Source organism: Lepisosteus oculatus, chromosome 3, assembly GCF_040954835.1.
Source record: "Lepisosteus oculatus isolate fLepOcu1 chromosome 3, fLepOcu1.hap2, whole genome shotgun sequence".
NCBI classification, from domain to species: Eukaryota; Metazoa; Chordata; class Actinopteri; order Semionotiformes; family Lepisosteidae; genus Lepisosteus; species Lepisosteus oculatus.
In genome coordinates, this window is record NC_090698.1 from 27,066,297 (window position 1) to 27,088,685 (window position 22,389).

A 22,389-nucleotide genomic window follows, 5' to 3' on the forward strand; every position below is an offset into this window, starting at 1 on the left:
TTTTCTTGCTCTCCTTTTTTTCTTGTTTAATTCACTGTAAACCCATGATATCTATTGATATACCCTCATCCCTTCAGATTACAGCTGTCAGCAGGCATTGCAAAAAAGCACCAGCAACCCATGAAATTCCTTCAAATTTAATGGTCCTGTCTAGTATTGCAAGTAAACCCAGAAAAGAGTGCCAAATAAAGAGATGGTGATGTGTACAGTATTATCCCCACATGATATGACAAAAAATACAGAAATTTTAGGACAGGTACAGTAGTTTGGCCAGAAGGGTATTTATTTTACCTTCTGGTCAACTAATCTAGAGATTCTGACAAGACAGTTTAGCAAGGAGACCACACAGAGCTGCAAAGCTCATTTGTGAAACATTATGCCCTGAAGCCTCTGAAGTGCTGATTTACAGTACAACCCCATCTTATTTCATTGAGTTGAAGCCTTGGAAAACATTCTCTTTCAGAAGCACTTTTCATTGACTGGCAGACAGCAGTCTGAGCAGAAATGAAACCAGGGAAGAACTAAACACTGAGATGGATACAAAACAGCCGAGAAAAGCAAATACAGGCTGGTGATACAAAATGTTCTTATCAGAGCGGGAGACATAGCAGGACAAATCCAAAGTACTATAATCTCTGAGGTTATAATAAGACTGCCATCTTGCTAAATAAATTCCAGAACCCCTGAAAGAAAAAACTACCAAGGAACTGCCTCCACTTACACAAGAAACACAGATGAACTGCTGAACTATTGTTTCTGTATAAATACAATTATTTGTGACAGGTACAAGAACAAGCTGGGATAAAATTCATTCTTTGCCGGTAAATGATGTTTATGTAGGTGTTTTCTGCCACAAAAGATAAACTCAAAAGCAATATCCTAAAAATGCCAAAAAAAACATTTGAACTGTTTGAAGACATTAATCAGGAAGCCATTTGGATAAACTGAGTCTCTAGTGAAGAGTTACTAAACCAGCCTGTGGCCTTTTATGGGTATAAATAAATGATCTGAATGTCACTGTTGTTATTTCCGTCTCTCTTGTCATATCAGCATCTCCATCTATTTCATTTAGTCACCAAATAATAAATCATTAGAAGATCTTCTCACAGTTAATTGAAATAGTTGTAAGATGACTCATTGGATTACAATAATAACCTTTAAGTTGTTTTGAGATATTAAAAACATTCCTGTTCTCTATGAAGTCTAATCATCAAAATGAAACAATTGAAAGGATACTTTCTTCTGCTTCTGTAAATATTGTTGCATTTTAATAGTATTACGAAAGTCTAGGAACTTGAATACAAATATATACAGTACACTAGTTTTATTTTCTAAACAAAAACATACATTTATACATTGCCACAAAAAATATGGGGTATAATGGGATATGTGACCTAGACCAATTTCTGTGTGATAAATATGTAATTTGACTTTCTGGACATTTGATTTCACTTTGACTAATAAGTTAAAAATTACAAGATCTTCACAAGTGTAGCTCCACTATGAAACTGTAGTGAACCGTAGTGAACCACTATGGTTCAAGTCAAAACAAAATATTGTAATGTTCCAAGAATATTTAATAAATCATGGACAATGTTCCCATAAACCTTGAAATATGACACAGTATTTTGTTTAAACCTAATCCTTTCTGTTGTGGGTCTGTGATTTTCTTTAAATGAACGTATGTGCTAGAGACTAGCAGACAATTTAAGAAACAAGAGACTGTTGTCTCTTGTTTCTTAAATTGCAGACTAAAACTATTTGTACCACCAAGCAAAGGAAAAGGAGAATTATTCCAAATTACATGGTCTAATGGCGTGAAGTTATTGATCCAAAAACATATATTTGTCGATTGTCATCCAAATAATTTACCAAAGTGACAAAATGTTTTTCATTTAAATGTATATGCAATGATTTATGACTAACATGAAAGCTGAATTTCTCTGGGAGCTCAAGTGTACATGGTCTTTGAACACCGACAGCAAGAAGATCTACCAAATCTGAAGATTCAGAAATTGGAAGAGCTCTGGATGTAAATTATGGGACATCAGTTACATTGAAGAGTGGATCTACATTGCTTACTAAGAATTTTGTATTAAGATAAGGAAGAACCATAGAACATATGAGAGAATAATAACACCTTCTATGTACCTTTCCTAGTAACTGTGCAGGAACACGAAAGCTCTATAATTGACAACAATAAAATTGAGAAGGCAGACAAAATTAAAAGTCAGTACACTCTAAGAAACACTCATCCAATACCTAGCAAACTAGCAGAACCAGAACAGATGAAACTGTGAGATATAAATTTGCTTGTGAATATTCCATCAACTCAAAAATAAAAAACCATGAGCAGCTAAGAGTCTTTGAGCAAGATGAAACCTTGTGTAGTCAAGAACAACATGTTATTTCAGAAATACTGTTACAAGTTTAAAAAACACCAGTTTGCACTGTAGCTGTTCATCCTTAAACAAAACATAACATCATTCTGAAGAGTTGAACAGCATTTGTGAAACAGCAGTAAATAAAATCACAATTCCTGGTTGTCATAGACAAAATTATAAGCTAGACAACAGTTTACCAGAAAAAAAAAGATGAATTACATGATGAAATGCAGTCAGACAAAGAAGCTGAGCCACCGGTTGACTTAAGCCAATTGAATGTAGTGAAGAGAAGAAATTGTCCAGTGGGTGCTAAAGCAAGTATTTCTTACAAATGAAAAAAAAAACACAAAGCTATTCTACTGTAAAGTGATAAATATATACAAGAATTTCTTATCTGCAGCAAGATAAAGTCCAAGTTTTAGTATTTATCTCTCTTAGTCTTTGTTCACAGAAAGAGAACAGAAATGTAAGATCATCTCATCTCATATCATCTGAAGTCCATATCTTGAATTCAGAACGTTTTAGACAGCTTATGCTACAGTAATACATTTTTAAGAGCATGTTGAAATGAGAAACAGACTCTAAAGACTTCATAGCTTCCAACAAAGCTGATGTGCATGTTTATTTTTGTAAAAGAGATGGTTGGTACCAGGACACCTCTGTTTGTTTCAGAAGAGAGATTCATTGATACTTGAAGGACCCAAATGACCCAATTTATTTATGCTCTTAGGGACAAATCACGATAAGCACTACGTGAACACCAGAATATTCTTAATTTTGTCAGAAATACATTAGAAACTTCTCAAACTCTTTTTACGGCCTGCTTTCTGTCAAAAACCATCATTAATTCAGCCTCAATGGTAAGCAGAAGAAAAAGAATCCATATGTACAGTAAGAGATAAAGGAGATAAGGCCACGTTTTCTCACATGAATTTAGTCAGCAAAATATCAGATTGTCCTGGACCACATTAGCAGACTGTCACGACCACCAACCTGTCCAGACCAGCCCCCAAGAGAACTAATCAGTACCAGCAGCAGAGCGATAATTACAAGCGCTGCCGCACGTGTTAACTCAACATCAGATGCCCTACCGTGCAGCAGGCTGCAGTATTTAAGCCTCTCCAACCCACGTCTCGCTGCTCAGTATTGAGTTAACTCCTTGAGAGCTCTACCTAGCAATTCCTAAACCCTGTGTGAACCTGGATTTTTCGACTACCCCTTTGGCCATCGGACTTCGGACCTCGCCTCTCGACTCGGATTGTTTGCCACCTGTGTAAGACCTGGATTTTGACCTCCCTTTCTCCCTTCGACCACGATCTTGCCTTTCTACTCGGATTGTTTGCCACCTGTGACTTTTCCGGATTTCTACCTACCTTCCTCCCTTCGACCACGATATCGCCTCATGACTTGGATTGTTTGCCACCTGGGTTAGACCTGGTTTTCGACCTTCCTTTCTCCGTCTGACCACGAACTCGCTTCTTGATTCGGATTGCTCGTTGCCGTGCCTCCCACCTACTCCTGCGGCTGCACAGGATCCATTTCTCCCCTTTAGGGTATCCTTACATAGACTCTTTAGCACAACCACAAATTATGGCCTATGCTGACTTTACCTTCATACAACATCTGGACACATGGAAAGTATAATGTTGATGCTGACAAACTATCTCTAATGGCGGTGCGGTGGCTCTGGCTAAGGATCTGTGCCTATGACTAGAAGGTTGCTGGTTTGTATCCTGTGGCCAGCAGAGGAATCCTACTCTGTTGGGACCCTGGGCAACAAGGCCCAAGGCCATTAACCCCAAGTGCTCCAGGGGTGCTGTATAAATGGCTGACCCTGGCTCTGACCCCAAGCTTCTCTCCATGTCTGTGTGTCTCATGGAGAGCAAGTTGGGGTATGTGAAAATTCCTAATACAAGAAATTGTATATGGCCAATAAAGTGAACTTATCTTAATACCACCAAAGGCAAAAAAATACGTCCCAGATTACGTAGAACAGAGTTCTACACATGTCATTCCTGCTATGGGTCATTATAGGCCGCAGAAATGGGAGCCAGTGAGAAACCTGCCTAGAACACTTCTGCTACTCCAAAATGTCTCTGCCCTCCTCGGGGCAAATAACAAACAAGCACATTTTTGCCAGATGTTACGATGACTAATTTGTTGACAGAAAATAAAGGAAATTTTTAAACATGGCTATATTAATATTTTTCCCCACTTAAAATTTTAATCACTAGAATTCACCACTTTTTGGACTGAAGAAGAAATTATTCTCAGTGCTGATTTAAAATTATCAGACTCATGTTTCCATGCAAGCAGCCATGTCACCCTGCAACTTACAATTGGCAACCTACTGAAGCTAAACAGGTGTGAGCCTAGTCAGTACCTGGATGGGAGACCTCCTGGGAAAAACTAAGGTTGCTGCTGGAAGAGGTGTTAGTGAGGCCAGCAGGGGGCACACACCCTGCGGTCCATGTGGGTTCTAATGCCCCACTGTAAGCTCTGTAAACAAGTGCTGTCTTTCGGATGAGATGTAAAACCGAGGTCCTGACTCTCTGTGGTCATTAAAAATCCCAGGGTGTTTCTCGAAAAGAGTAGGGGTGTAACCCTGCCATCCTGGCCAAATTTCCCATGCCTCCTAATAATCCCCCTCTATGAATTGGCTACATTATTTTGTTCTCCTCCCCCCCTCCGACGGCAGGCGGAGCGACGCGCTGGTTGGAGTATTCTCGGTCGCATTTAATGGCAACGTCGGCTCAAAGATTTGGTTCAAACCACCAAATGGAGACGGGTGTGCCGACAAGCAGACCCTGCTGATGTGGGATTAATGCTAGGATGAGAGACTCTCATGTTTCCAATTTTTGAGAGCTCTCATCTCAATTAGTAGAAAAAAAGTTCTAAGATAACACTTTTTTCATCCAGCTGCTCAATACAAGAGGCAGTCACTGATTTGCATATCAATCGTAATGTTAGAAGTAGGCTAACAAGTGCCAGGATAGCCTGAATACAGTTTTCTGGCTTATTTAATGAGAAAGTAATAAACACAGAAAGACTAATTGAGAGAAAGAAGTCACTTGTATAATTCCAGAAACATGAATACATTTGTGTAAAAGGAAGAAAACTTTTCTTAGGAGTTTTTTTTTCACTTGAAAACCCCTTGAAAAGAACAAGACAATTCCCAGAGGCTAATTAAGCAGAGCAATATGTGGACATATGTTTGGCTCTGAAATGAAGTAGTTCAAACTTCTGAATACTTCAGTGCCACCACTTTGTAAAGTGACCTACTGTAATTAGTGCATCAGTTAATAACATTGTAATACCTTCAGTCCCTTTTCCTACATAATGCAATCTGACTGAAATATTCTAAGTAAACAGCATGAAGCACAGCAGACAGCAAAAACATAAACTTTTTACATACTAAAATGATTCACATGTAGTGGTCAAAGTGAAAAAAGGTGAAACTTGCAGCTTTTTCAAAAGAAATGTAACAGAGCCATTGTGTAGATGGCTGAATGACACTCTCAAATATTTATTTTTTTATCAGAAGGTTGCTACTGCTACTGATGTTTAAAAAGTGCTGTGATAAAGAAAATGAACTCCTGTTTTCTTTGATTGATATCTGTTGTAGCGTCCACAGAGAATCTCTTCAAGATGTGAGTAAATCAAGTAGTATTTTACATTTACATTGAAGCGTGGATCTTTTATATTTACATTAATTTATCCAAATTTGCTTATTTAAACTTTTTTAAATATAAGCACTTGTTGTCTGAACAAATGTATGTTTGTTATACACACAATCTTATAAAACTAATAACACATGCGTAAAGACGCATCAAAATTAAATATTTGGACTCCATGCAAACTTTCCATCACTCTGCCCCCTTTTTCCAAAACATGGAAAAAACACATAATTCAAACGGCTTTAATTTTACTTAATAAAGTAAAAATACGAAAAGCCTCTCCAAACCTCCATCAAACTGAGAAATTAACAGATTATCTAATGATTCATCACATGCTCAGGTTGAGTGATCTAGCAAACATGGAGAGGACAAAATGCATCTTCCATGCAGATGTTCACTTAAGAAACTGTTACACCAAGCCTCCGGAGGACTCAGTATTAGGTTTTCCTGGTTAGAGCTACCTCGTCTTCCTGCGATTAGTTACATCTTGGTTTTTGGCTTCCTGACCCTGGTTTGGTCTCCGACTACATCTCCTGGTTTCGTTTTGGTACTTTGATTATTGTTCTGGCTTAGAATCCCGGCTTCCTCATGGTTTACGGCTCAGCTTCTGATTTTGTACTTTTGCACTGGTTTGTTTTTCCTTCGGCTTTCGGACCTCGGACTGTTTAATAACTACGCCTCTGGAGTTCATCCTGATTTTTCTGCATAGGGTTCTCATTAATATTCCGTAACAGAAACACCACTGAAATGAGGCCATGAGATGGCCAGGACTCCTTTGACATTGTTAGACTTCCAGGAGGGCCCAGGTCTCCAATATCCCCATGGGGCTTGTGGGAGAAGTAGTGTTGTAGGGAAAGTATAGAATGGGGTGATTGGGCTGTGGCAAAACAGAGTGCTGTATGCTGATAAAGATCCACGCTTCAATGTAAATGTAAAATACTAGTTGATTTACTCACATCTTGAAGAGATTCTCAGTGGACGCTACAACAGCACTCTGTCTGGAGTACAGGAATGCTAAGACGATGCTATTGAGACCACAGTGAATTTTCCTGGTGCTGCTACACTAGTGGCTGAGACTGTAGTGGAGTTTCCTGGTATCAAGAATGGAGTCCTTGGGACCAATGTTCAAGGGACTGTATTCAAGCTCTCTTCTCTCTGGCATTCTGCCCAAGGTGTCCTCTGTATATTTTTGACGTGACGTCGACCTACATGCATCAAGGGTTTTATTTTTATATCATTTTGTTCATGTCATGTTCCAATTTAGGAAGGTCACTCAAAGCAGATGAAGAAGAAAATCAGCCTAAGCCTAAAGTATGACAGTGGAAATACTCAGCTGAAGTTATAATGAAAAGAAGACCATCCAGAATGATGTGGCTGGGACCCGGGTGGACTGATCTGGTATAAAGTCTCAGTAAGATGTCAGTGCCAAGACACTTCCCCATTGGTGATGACTGCATTCCTTATGGATTCCTTATGGACTGTGTTTAGGAGGTGGTATTTAAATACACATACAGTAAATTTGAATTGACAGAAGCTGTTAAGCCCCTGTACCGCATGTTTAAAATGAGAAAATGAAATACCAGTTAATATTACAAAACAAATACTAAACATTACAGTTGTGTTTGGTTTCTGTTTTTTTACATACATATTTAGTAAATATACATACAGGTTAAATGAAAGGGTAACCTTTTTGTTACATTTAGTCTATAAATCTGCTTGTGGGTATGAGTTCAGTAACTTGCTATTAGTTGTTACAATGCAAAACAAAAATAATGTAGTCCCCAACATCCAGGTAGTGGCATGCTAATTTACAGTACAAGTTTAATCCAAAACTGCTGAAAATCTTTAATAGTTGTCATCGAGACCATTCTAAAGAAAACAGAAAGATAAAACTATTTCGTTCTGATTTTGTCTTATGAAGAGCAGCTGATGTTTTTTTCAAGTACTTTGATAAAATATTATATTTATTTTGACCTTTGTAAAGAATTTTGGATTTATATAAATCACAATATCCTGAAATATGCTGTTGGAGTAGAACAGTGAGGGAATCAGGAATCATCAGGTTGAAGAATTATTTACTGTAGAGGGGAGGAAATCTTTCCTGTAGGGATAATTCTTTAGAGTTATCATCCATATGGGAGATTGTATTTATGGAGATAGTGATAGCTTTCATAAGAAATTACTCTTGAGGATGTTTTTACTGTGCTATTGTTTCCACTAGCACAAACAACCTTTTGTTGCTAAACAGAGTTTTCACATCAGGAGCTTTTGAAATCATGGAAACAAAAAGTAACATGATACATGATAGCTCTAATGTGAACATCACACCTTTTTGTCTTTGTTTCATTACAATAAGCCTCACTGAAGGGTCAAGAATACTTTTAGCATGCTGACGACATACAGATTGGTTTTCAATTTTTTTAGAGCAATAGCTGCTCCATGTTCTCAATAGGCAATGTGGTGCTGAAAAAGAGAAACTATTTTTGTATTTTTCTAATACGCAACATGAAAGTGGATAACTTTATTTGACTTTTAAAGAAAATATAGTTAATGACCAATAAACGCATGTTTCTATATTAAATGCCTTACTTAAATTATGTGCTCTTTCTTAAAAAAAAAGCCCTTTAATACACCCTGTTAGGCAAATGAAATTACACTATTTATACTGATTAACACGAAGTCAAAACCAAATTAATGCTTACAATTAATATAGCATAATATTTAAATGGGTAAGAGCTTTAGCCTTTAAATTCTTAATATTTCTTTTTTAAATTTGGAATAATTTTGTTTCTGTCTCTAATGTGTTTTCATCCATAAATGATCCCTACCTGCTTTGCATGTAGGAGGGGACTCACTTCATCTAACTTTGAGTTGTAGTGCCTAGCTGGGTGATGTGCAGCAAAGAATCCACACCAGCTCACTCCCCTATTATGAATAGTGACTTGTTATCTTTTAATTATATATATTTTTTTGTGATCTTTAATTATATATTTTTTCTGATGGCTGGAGTTAATGATACTATTGCCAGCAGCCATATCACCCTGCAGCTCACAACTGGCAACCCACTGAAGCTAAGCAGGTGTGAGCCTGGTCAGTACCTGGATGTGAGACCTCCCAGGAAAAACTAAGGTTGCTGCTGGAAGAGGTGTTAGTGGGGCCCTGTGGTCCATATGGGTTAGGACCCACTATACTGGGTCCTAATGCCCCAGTATAGTGACTGGGACGCTATACTGTAAACAGGTGCTATCCTTCGGATGAGACGTAAAACCAAGGTCCTGACTCTCTGTTGTCATTAAAAATCCCAGGGCATTTCTCAAAAAGAGTAGGAGTGAAACCCTGGCATCCTGGCCAAATTTCCCATTTGCCCTTACCAATCATGGCCTCCTAATAATCCCTATCAGCTGATAGCTGATGTGTGGTGGGCGTTCTGGCACACTATGGCTGCCGTCGCATCATCCAGGTGAATGCTGCACATTGGTGGTGTTGGAAGGGAGTCCCCATTACCTGTAAAAGCGCTTTGAGTGGAGTGTCCAGAAAAGCACTATATAAGTGTAAGCAATAATTATTATTATTATTATTATTTTTGTGGAAATAATCATAACATAAGGTTAATATCTCATCCAAGGCAGGATTTGTTTCACACTTTGAGCGACCATACCATAGTATGAAAAATGCAGCACTTGTCCTCATGTGTTTTCTGGTTTGTGTTCCATTTCTTCAGTCTTGACAGTTAACGTTCATCAGGTTATTTTACCTCATCTCCTGTGCCCAATCTACTCTCTTTAACAAGATAGTCTTGTTATCAACATTCATTTATTAATGAGGCGATTTAGTGCAGCAGTCAAAGTCACTTGAGTGTATCACATTTAGTTATTAATGTTCAATTAATTAAAATGATTCCAAAACATTTTAAAATATATCCAAAATCCATATTTTCTTTATGAAAACATACATGCATTATCAAAGGGGTAAGTTTCTCTGGATTCTCCCTATATTTTGGTGTATTTGGAGTTCAAATGTATGAATTTGGACTAATGTAGCCTACTATTTTGCCAAGTGCTGTTCAAAACCTATAGTTTTAGTTGCTTTACCATGGATGTTTTATCCATAGATGTTGCAATGGTCATGATGTGTCAGAATACTACAGTAAAAGTGTCTCTCCTAGTACTAGTAAAAAACATCATTTTATGGCCCAAAAGACAGCACTGTGAGGACTGACTTTTGGATTTAGCAGTGTGGCAATATAGAACTACTGTTCAGAACTGTTTTTTGTTAGGTTTTATGCTAATTTTTGTTTTAGGCTGAACTTCCCCTCTAATCGCATTAGAATAATTTCTTTTGCTGCGCTCGACTAAAAGGCTTCTACACATAAAAATCCAATGATTTTTAGCTTTCCTGGATAAAGCAAAAAACCCGGCACTCAAATCTGGCAAAGGGATGAAAACCTTTGCTTCACTATGCTGTGAATGCAGAAAGAACAGCAGTGAATCTCTGGGAGTGCCATGTCATCAAGGCAGTTTTCTATCCATTTGGAGGATGAGCTGCCTGTCAGTATAGTGGAGAAGTTTAAAAATGAAGGTATAAGCTCTGTTCCTCCATGCATCAGTACTGTCATAAATCCTATTTTGTCACTTCAATGTGCCTGGTAGTAGCCAGTGAGTGTAATTGTTTTGGTAGAATGTTTTGCAAAGTTAATAGGGTCGTCACCCTGTGTACACTCTGGCAGCCCAACTTTAAGTAAATTAACAAGTCCTATCCTCTTGTTTGACCATACAAAATTCAAGATGGATTATTTCTTTCTCTGAGCCCCTGTGGCCTGGAGGACTTTTACTTTGCCCTTTCAAGGAAGGTAGGACAGCTGCAATCCTCTTCTTTAACTGCTGAAGGCAAGACTAGATAGTCCCCAGGGAGGTACAGACATCTGCAAACAGATCAGTTTTCTTAGAGTCTCTGAGGCAACCCAGGATAAAATCCCTCAGGGAAGAACTCTATGAATCAGACAGCAAGGGTGGCAGTTGCTTCAGAGAGCCATCATGGAAATAGACTGTATCTAGAGCTGTGGCTTCTGAGGTATGCATTCATTTTCTGGATATTTGCCTTGTGTTTTAGGAAGGGACAGTCACCGTTGATTCTCGGAAGTCTACACGATGGCTGTAGCATCATGACTGTTCTAAACAGAATATTATATTTAATTTATATTTAAAATGGGCACTCAATATGGGAACTCCCGAACTTTGCCACCATCTTGTCGTGAGCCACTGGACATTCCATAGTTAGTCTTTTGTATCAGATCGGGTCTTTATCAAATGAATAATTAGATATTTGTTACAGCAAATCTACTGTACTCTTAGTTTCTTAAAATAATATTCACAAATTAAAAATATTTGACTGTAGTTGTCTTGTGAAAAACTTGGCCATGCTTCTTGATCTATATCACAAATCCAAAATATTGTTAAGTATCATTTCTCCCCTTGCATATAATACCAACAATATAACACATTACTTTTTCTTCTCATCTGCCAACAATTTCATGCATGTATTCTTGCACTTGTCTTTCGTGCATTGAATTATTGCAATGACCTGTATTCAGATATCATTAGGAAATCAATAACAATTTGTTCACAAAGAAGAAAACAATTGATAGACCACAGTGAACCCATTCTGACAAAAACAAAGCAACACAGCTCCTGCGTATTTTGGCTTTATTACATTTAGGGTGTCATTAAGATATTAAAAAGTACACCCCCAAGTGGTCATTTTTCATAAAATATCAGTTATTTTACCTTCCTTCAGCAGTTGCTAAGGTAATTCTCCTGTCTATCCCATGCCAGGCTATACACCAGGTTAGACAGAGCCTTTGTGAGTACTTTCAATAGTCAGCAAAATATTTTGTATTATTAGGATTTGTATCAATAAAGAGTTTTGGGCTGCAGTGCATAGTTAATACACACAAAAAAAATGTTAGCAAATTAAAACTCAGATACTGCAATGAATGACAAATAAGCCATAAGAATTCACCAATGTCTGTTTTACAGTGTAAAATGTGTTGGTACTTAAGACTTCAATTTTTATATAAATTTCAATTTATATAAATAGTATACAAATAAAATCATGTGCATGTCATATAAATGTCTCTCAAACATGAACAGAAGCAATACAAACTTGGAATAAGTCTTATTTTAGTTTTCTGAAAAATTATTCTTAATCTTTTTCATTATAAAACCCTTGACAAATGTCTTTATAGCACCCTCTGGTGAGAGAATGTCTAAATAGCACTGCACTAAAAAGACAGATTCAGAGTGCTTAAACAATAAAGCCGATTTGAAATATATATAATTACATTCTAAGTTTTGTGCCCACACTGATGTTTTCAAAAGGTAATAATATTCACAAAATGTATGCAGTGTTATTGGGAATCTAGATCTCAGTAGTTTGTGGTCAGTGTTATATTGGGCAAATAATATAATGTCGCCGTTCCACTTTTGCAATGATACAATAATATGGCTGCTACTGAAAGTTCTTTCTGTAATACTGTAGTTACTACCTCCCTACTAGTTATACAAATTATGGACATTTAATGTAATTTTACAGATTTGTGAAAATGTACATATCACTCATGAAATAAGTCACATAAAATAATATGGGAAAACATTTTACCTAATGCCCTAAATACATTCCTGAATGTACAGTATCCATACGTTTTTTAATAGCTTTCGTGTAGCAGTACTGTGCAATACTGAAATGTAAAGATTCTTTAAAATATTAAAAGCGGCAAAAAAGCATAGCTGTAGCACTTGGTTAAGCTAGAGTATGTATTTTTCATTAGTATCCCAGAATATTTTCATACAATGCTTTACACAGTATTGGATTGTCAGTAAACCATAAATCTGTGATAGTACAATAAATGCCAAGACTAGAGAAGGTGAATCTCTAAAAATAATTCACCAATATGTGGTGACAGACACCCTGTGATAGATAATGGCTTGTTGCACTGTAGTTATGATTCACCAGGAATAACAACACCCAGAAATCAAGTGAAAGAATTATAGAGAATTATAGAATTACAGAGTGTTTAAGGAACCTGCTTAAGCTGCTTGGCTGGGGGCTGACCTCCTTGCCCCTCTGTAGAGTGAGGAGTGACCAAGGAGCAGCTGCAGAGGTGGAGAGGGGGTGGAGGTGGAATGCAAAAGACATATGTGATGGAGAAAAGGGCATTACGTACAGTATTTATAGTGATTTAGGAGAGGAAATGGCATGCTATTGTAATTCCTGACAGCCATGTCTGATTGAACTTGCTTGTTGTCATCCCTCCTAAACCTTCGTTACGAACTCCACAAAGTGCGTTCCAAATGTACACTCCTATTGCATAAAATAATATATCACTGATGTTATGGTTCTTCATATTCAAAAGAGTCATCCTAGGGCTACACAAAGAAAAACTAATGAATAAAATCCTTTCACAGCACTTAAAAGTAGGATAGAAGTCATTTTAAATCAAACTGCAATCTTTTTGTTTTATCGGAATAATCGAATTCACTAAGAATGGCAACACCCAAGAATTAGGCGCATAAAATTTTATCGAATGTTTAAAGCTACAACTATTTGGTTTAACTCACTTGGGGAGGCTGGAGTGAGGAGAGACTAAGGGGCAGCTGCAGAGGTGGAGATGAGGTGGAGGAGGGATGCAAAAGTTGAATGCGAGGGAGAGGTGAGCAATGTACAGTACTTATGTTTAAGTGAGGAAATGATGTCATTATTAATTACAAAATACAGACATCTGAGGATGATTGAACTTGAGTGCTGTCATCCCTCCCAAGCTTTCCTTATAAACTCGATTAATGAACTGTAAATTGTTGCTTTTAGAGACTTGATTTTCACAGAGAATACACTGAAACAGATTCTGGATGTTTGGCCTGTGAGCATGTGAAGGCCTTCGCCTGTATGATACTGTGTGCATTAATCACTTTTGGAGGACGGTTAGTCACGATGTATTCGCAGGCAAGCCTTAGCCTTAAAGCTGTAATTCCCTTTCAAGTGTGGGCACAGACCTGCAGATTCTTAGAACTTAAGTACTGTATATGAAGAGGTGGGGGCTGAAATTGCCTTTGGCAATGAGACATACTGTAGATACATATCAGACATAATAGTAAGTGGATCACACCTAGAAAATACTCTTACTCTAATTTATCCATTCAGGAATTCTTTCTTCTTCAGAACACCCCCTAGTTCTGAAGAATGTTAATATTAACCTACACCTACAATAGAACCTTTGAAGGTGCTGCTGAATGTAACTTAAAGTTTTCAATAAACATCATGGAACCTGATTAAATTTTGTCGTCTTTCATACTTCTGTCCCTTTAATACACTTACATTTAATGAAGTATGCATCATAGCCATTTATTTAAAAAATATGTTTTAAGAAAATGATTTAAAAAAATAATGTACATTGCATAGAGTTCAGTAAATTCCCATTGTGATTTTGTTGTTTATGTCCTTTCATGATCAATATGAGAGATCGGTCAATAATTAAAACTGAATTTTCTGGTAAAGAAAATGCTATTTCATCATGTGTGTAGTTATAACTACCTTCATTTTAGGATCCATCCTTATCATCGTCATTATCACAATAACACCTTAACATAGACCACCTAGACGTCAGGTATTTTTTCCATCCATCCAATTAAACTGCTTTACCCAATATAGTGCTGTGGGACAGCTGGAACCTATCCCAGCAAGCAACAGGCATAGGGCAGGATACACCCTGGACAGGACACCAGTCCATTTCAGGGCACACAGACACAAACACGTACCACTTACACCAAAACCAATTTTCCCAGAAGCCAGTTAACCTACTGTACCAGTATGTCTTTGGACTGTAGGAGGAAACTGGAGCTCCTGGAGGAAACCCACATGAGTATGGAAGAACATAAAAACACCACACAGATAGTACCCCTGCAATTGAACCTAGGGACCCACCACTGCAAGCCAGCAATGATAACCACTGTGCTGCCATCAGATGTTTTATCTTCAATAATAAGTTATCAACATTTAAAGGTTAAGAACGACTCAACAATCACCACCCTATGTACCGAATTAGAAAACAACGCTTTAAGGTCAAATTGAAGAAGTGATCTAAGGATATGGCAAAAATAACACCAGTACAAACATATTTATTGCTCTTCAAATCATAGTAATTTCTCTTATAAAAATAAAGAACTTACTGCATGTGTTCCTCTCCTTTATAACTACAAAAAACATATTACAGTACATCTATATAACTCCTTTTAAAGAAATAACTAAAAACAGACTTCAAGCTGAAAGCTCACAGGTTACTTTTAATTTGCTAAATTCTTATTTTGATGAGTAGCAAAGGAGGTAACCAGCCATGATGCAAAACAGGTTGAAACAACACCTGAGCAGGAGAAAAAGCTGTGATCCTTGCATTCGCATACTTGCATCCTACCTATTGCTGTTAATCACCTTACTGAGCCTGATAGGGAGGCCAATCTGGATGAGATCCTCAGATCAATTAAAAACTAACTACCAAACAGGCAAGAAGGCCCTAATATCCTCCCCTTATCTGTAACCTCTCTTATGCTCTGATGATCACAGACTGGACTTGACTGTGGCTTTACATTTTTTGTTTTTTTGAGTATGAAATATGGGATCTGGGAACAAACTAATGTTTTATAACTGCATTTTTATCTGCCCCTTGATTATGTTTATGTGCTCTCTCTCTGCTCTCTCTGTTCACATATGCAGCCCTTTTACTGTACCTTCTCTGCTTTTAGAAGGCTGGGTTCTCTCAGCCCCTCTCTCTCGTTCTACTTTCCAAGTCTGGGTCCTCGATGAAGCACAGAGTTTCATTCTCCAAAGATATTTGTGGTTCTAGATCTACTGTAAGTCCTAGGTTTCTCCTTCTTATTAATGCATTCAGACTCTTCTTTTATTATTATGTAGTTGCTTTAAGTTTAATTTGATAAATTTACTATAATGAGGGCTGCATTGGTTTTTGAATTGCTCTTTTATAACGATTTTTGCCAGTTAGTCATAATTGTTAAGAAATATTTTATAGCTCTTGAAAAATGCTATAAGTTCTTCAGAAGTTCTTCTGAATTTGCCCAAAATGTTTTGTCTCATTTGATGCCAAAAAGTTAAATATTTATTGTTAGTTAAACAGCCAGCATATCTAAAACCAACACATCCGTGACTTACTCATATTAATGAAATCAGCATATACTCTGTAGTTGTACAATAGTGGCTTTCACCTTAACCATGACAAAAGAATATGATACTTCTGTTGCGCCAAACAAAAAACAAAAATAAAAACTGATATGAATGAAACCTAATTAGTTTATAAATGGTATCCATTTAACAAATCAGTTGAAACACAAAAACATGAGAAACATGAGAGAAAATGTTTTTTTTTCCTTTTTTATTCAGCAAAAGCTTAGTAAGAAACCTATGCAATCTATAGAGTCTATAGAGTTTGTTACTGATAGCATCACCAGACAGACAGGAAGAAACTCCTGGATGCTGTTTCTCCACTATTTCTTCACTGGTGCTACAGATAAAGTCAAATATTAAAAGAAAAATAATGCTTCTGTTTCCTGAGTGTTATCTGATTTTTTAATCCAATAAAAGGGAAATTGAAGCGATGGATTTCATGAAGAAAAATGATTACCTCTTCCAGTTGTGTGAGGAAAATGATTTTTTTTCATGTTACAACATAATTAAAAAACAAAGAATAGTGAATAAAGGTGGGACTTAAACATTTCATGTCCTTTATTCAGCAGGATGTAAGATACACTTTTCAAAAGGAACTTTAGATATCAGACACATTCAATACAAGATTTTTGGCTTGTCTCAGAAGTGTATTAGAACTAGAACATCACTGTACTGCTTTACTTAGGATGAAATGCATTTTATACTGTATATACATTATATTACATAATATTCAACACATACTAATACAAATCTGAAGTATTTAAACACAAATACAGTATGTTCCTTTCATGTGGTGGTATCATCTTAACACCAAGTACAAAGCGGCAGAGATCTGGTGTTTATTTAAATTATTTTTAAATAGGAACATTTAAAAATGATTTACAGTAAATAGACACCAGATCTCTGCCTCTAAGGAAAACATTAATAAATTATATATGTATATATTTGTGTACAGCTTGAATGATAGTAATATTTTTCAATCTCTGTGGAAGTTCAAACTTCATAGAAAGGGAATATTTTGCCTATGATGTTTCAAGTTTTTGTGGGACAGGACTACCTAAGCAGTCCATTTGCATCAACTAGACTCATCCTTCAAGGTTTGCAATAGGCAGTATGGCAAAATATAATATGTTTTTATTTTGAGCTGTGTTGTTTTATTAAATGTTTATAAAATCTAAGACCTTTCATATTAATCCAAAGTTATTTGAAATAATTTGTTTATATGGTTATTAAGAAGAATAATTATTTCGGGGAATAATTAATTATAATTTAAATAGGTCTACATAGTTTAATTTTTTTTTAAACCTATGAAAACTCATTTAGAAATCTGTTTGCACTTTAAAGTTAAGGGAATGGTCTACTCATTCTCACAAGTAGTTTCCATATTAGTGGTATAATATTTTGAGCTCTAGATTTGTTAATGTTAAGCTTTAATAATAAAGCTTTCAGCTTATTAAAGAACACATCATTAAGTCATCTGTGATGTAGTAGTAAAATTATTTTACTTTTTGTTTTCTCATTTTTTTCTGCAAAATTTGAAAACAGGTTGTACCACATATTGATTCCTTTTGTAAATTACAATTTCAAGAATGAAGGAGATTCTAAAAAGAAATATATCTCGCTTACACGAGTCTTTTATTTGCTACAGAGCACTAACAGCCAAACCACTCATCACCTCCAGGTACACTATTAGGCTGCATTATCCATAATAGTAAGTCCAGAACACAGAGTTCCCATACAGTACCTTAGACTAACTGCATTCATCTTTCAGCCTAATAAGCATGTTATCCATTTTAAAGGATGTAAGCATTTTAAAGCATGTAAGCATATGAATATAAATCTAAAGTCTTAGTTTTAAAATATAATTCTTCATAGACAACATGGATATAGTATCATTTTATGAAATGAGTTTATCTGATTTCATTCCCAAAAACAAAACGGTGCTGAAATCATAACTTTTGTCTGCTTATTTCTGTCTTTCAAAAGATAGATGAATCGACGGTATCTGACTTGGGTCATAAATACATTTAAAATGTTTTAGGCATGGGTTTTATATAATAGATTCCAGAGGGACATTCTTTATTACAGCCTAGCCAGCACCCAAAGGGAGAAAGTATCCCATGAGCTGACAAGGGTAAAAGCGTTGCGATATATCTGCTTTTGAAGTAATAGCATGCCATTATGGATGAAGAAAGAGAGGTACTGTACATTACACTAGCAGCAGTTCAACACTAGCAACCTGTATTTGGATCGATAAGGACAAATAATGATGAAGCAAAAATGTCTATTTTTGGAAAGCAAATAAGCTTTATGGCCAGAGGAAAAAAATCATAACAGGCCAAGTGATGACGATGAACATCTTTTTTTAACCAAGCTGGTATGAAAGGGGAGAACTGGAGGCTTCAACGTGCCATTAGATCATTTGCACTTACAAAACATTATATTTATAGTAAATAGCAGCAGGCGTTTCGGAAATTGACAGGCACTGCATATAATTGAAACAGCAGTTCAAATAGGGGTTTCACTTCTTTCCTACGCAGTAGAAGTGTGTCCACTTAACAGATGGTACATACTGTACTGTACAACCTTTGGAGGAAGAAAAGACAACAAACTGCTGTTGATAAAAGACTTTTTCCGCTCAAGAGCAAACATGTCCGTTTAACCCGTCAGACACCACTGGATCACAGGTTCTTGCCAACTGCAGTTGTCTTAGACGTGCGCCCCCCCTCCACCCAACTCCCACGCACAGATGCCACACACAGTGGGGAAGCCAGCCCTGACGGATGGCACATTTCCAGAATCTCCAAGGATGTAAGCACAGCACAGCTGAGTTTCTCTCAAGAAATATTTTGTAAACCAAGCCCTACATTTTCCACTGTAAATACAGTACATTGCACTAAATGGGGGCCATTCTTACATGTTTCTTTTGGGGGGAGATGTTAACTAAAATGTTTAAGAAGTTTCTTCTCTTCACACCCACAAGACTGTGGCTGAATTATGGCTCAATTTTCTAGGTGCAGCAAGCTATAAATGCAGACCAGCTTACTCCTGACCCAGCAAAACCAACTGGAGAACCTGAATCTGGGACCCCCATTGTCTTCAATTGTCAGCTATACATCATGATGTTTAATTTGTGCAGTCCCTCCAGCATCAGTTACCTACAGTTTACTGATATAATATACTAAAGTAGGCTTTCTCAGGTGGATGTGTAGAGGTCGCTGCAAAGGTAGAGTTCAAAGAGAAGTAATTGAAAATAAATGAATTACTGTACAACGTTATGAAACACAGGCAAAAATAATTCAGTGCTGTTATATCCTCATCTTTGATGATTTTACAGTTTTATCTGCTTAATTCACAAAATGGTTAAGCCTACAAGCAGCTGTATACCAGGCTAAATTCGTTCATTACCTGCTAAACTCCATGTCTTGTCAATTAACACCATGAGGCAATCAGCTAACTCAGTCAAAGTGGATTCCTCACAGCTTTCTTTTATACCAATGGGAATAATTTTAAGAAGGGGTGTAACACCTTTGTTTTTAATGTATGTTTACTTACTGTACATTATAATATTTAGCATCTTGCCATCTAGATCTATACTACATTACTTTCATAGTCTGTTGAATAAGCATATCTTGTGATACACTCATACATAATAAATGGTCAGATCTGCAAAACGAAAGGAGGTGAAAACAGCTTTTTTAAAGTTTTTCATTGCCCAAATCCCTATCCAAAGCTCAATACCTTACATTCTATTGAAGCAGGTCTTTACACTGCAGTGCCTATATAGTCATAAGTAATTCATTATGAATTTTAGAAATCAGAAATAGCAGACATACCTCAGAAAGAATGGGTCAAGATATACAGTAATGTTAACAAATCCTGCAGATGTTTCAAAGATAAAACTTCACAACTCTTACTTTCACTCAAAGGGAAGACCCATTCTGTAAAATCAAATAGCATTTAAAAACAGGGGTTATTGAAAAATCAAGTTCTAAAAGTGGAAAAGTTCAACTATTTTCTAAATTCATTTTCATTATGTCTTATGGAAAAGAATAATGTCTAATCTAAAAATCAAAAGTATTTTTTGTTTTCTTGACTTTTAGCTTATTTTTGGAAGGAAATAAAACATAGTTTGATACTTTGAAAGATATTTTTCTAGACATTTTTCTTGACATTTGTCTTGCTGGTTAGTTTCATTATTAAATTCATGTTGTAGAAATACCTTGAACAGGATTTTAGACCTACTATATTGTAAATGAAGAGCTCTACTATGGTGTTACTATTGGCAGCATGGTGACTGATTCAATGTGTCCCCAGGTTTATTCCCGCAGATGGACTGTAAAATTTTAAAGGGAAATTAAAAGTAATCAAAAATCCAGAAACATAAAAAAAAACTGTCATGTGTTTACTGCTATTTTCCACCCAGTCCGCCAGGAAGCTAGTTATCTACATAAACAAATGTGCTGGAAATCCAGCATAACGTGGATATGGTGAGCTCATCGTTTATTGTAAGTACAAAGTGTTATTCTAAGGTTCCTCTTGTTATCTGCTCTTTGCAGGTGCATGTGCATATGATAACTGCTGTTCATTTAGATTCACATGTGGCAATAAGAGAAGCTATGTAGAAGGTGAATGCAGTACATGGGTTGAAAAGAAATGGCCAATACTGGGCTTTTGTGAAAAGCTAATCAGACCCCATATTTAGGCTGCAGAAACAGTTGACCCTTATAATGGTTTAAGCCAGAGGTGCCCAACGCCATCCTAGATCATTTAATCTCAGCTGTTAATTTAACTAATTATTGGCCTCATTGGAACAGGTTCTCCCAGCTCTTCAGGTGCTAGTGATTTAAAGAAACCCCTAGAACCTGCTGTACTTTGACCATCTACTTTAACCTTCAAGCACTGGAGTTGGCATAAAAGTTATAGAAACTACTTGGCACTAACCTGCACTTTATTATAATTAGACAAAGAAAACTTGTGGACATTTCTTAGGATTGTAACAGAATCGCCGTTTTTAAATTATGATTCAAGTACCTTTTTATAAGTGAAATTTAGATGCAGGACTGTCCAACTCCAGTCTTGGCGGGCCAGTGTCTGTGGGTTTTCATTCAATGCTGTTCTTAATGACCTACTGTAATTGAGCTATTCATTAGCTTACCAGGAACTGTTAAACACTTTTCAATGGTCTTCAGTTGCTAAAGATTTAAAGAGACTTATAAAACATGGACTCTGACCCACTGGGACTGGAGCTGGGCATTTTTAAACCGTTAATACAACCTTGAAGCACATCACAAGAAAGATTGCTTTAGATACAATTAAAACACATGTCCTGAGCAAAGACTGACCTTTTGAAATATGTGAACCTGCTTGAAAATCCATTGCTTTCACAATAATGCCATTCACAATTTAACATGCTACAGCTGGTATCAATGGATCAAAGAAGAGTTCAGTGTCCAGGCTTCCGTGATCACTCCTGATATGGTAACACACCCAAAAAACAGCACAAAGCAACATCTCACGAAATGCAAATATATCTTTGAAATAAAGGGAGGGGCTCCATGAGTGCTTTGCACACACTGTTAAGACTTGTTTTGACAATGACAAAGAATTTTTTCCTGTAATTTTTTAGTTTTTATCTTTTAGAATTGGCTACTTATGTACTGTACAAAGTACTATACTGTACAACCCATGTTATCCATGGCAACCTGTCATTATTTATCTAAACAGTTTGACTGACAGTAGATTTTTAAAATCTCTTCTCTCAGATGTCCTGATGATTGCGTAGGTCTGTCCATGTCAGGCAGACTTAAGCAATTTAAATGCAGAAGAGCTTTAGAATATGACTGAGCAATATTGTACAACCCCATGAGGCTGTGAGATCAATCTTTAATTAAATCCAATAGGTATGTGGTATATTGCAACAATAGGCTCATTTTATTAAATCTAATCTATCTCTACTCATTCGTTACAGTATGTCTAAGCTCTTCTTAAGCTAATCTAATTACTCTGCTTCTACTATTACCACTCCTATTACACATTATTATTTTATTAATATTTATACATCATTTTAATTTGTACGAACATTATTTATGGGCTCCAAA

The 22,389-nt window shown here is 36.5% G+C and overlaps 1 protein-coding gene across 4 annotated transcripts in view; it reads right to left on the bottom strand.

Moving 5' to 3' along the window:
* nrg1 (neuregulin 1) overlaps window positions 1-22,389 on the bottom strand; it is a 249,483-nt gene that overhangs the window by 120,152 nt on the left and 106,942 nt on the right. The window lies entirely within an intron of this gene.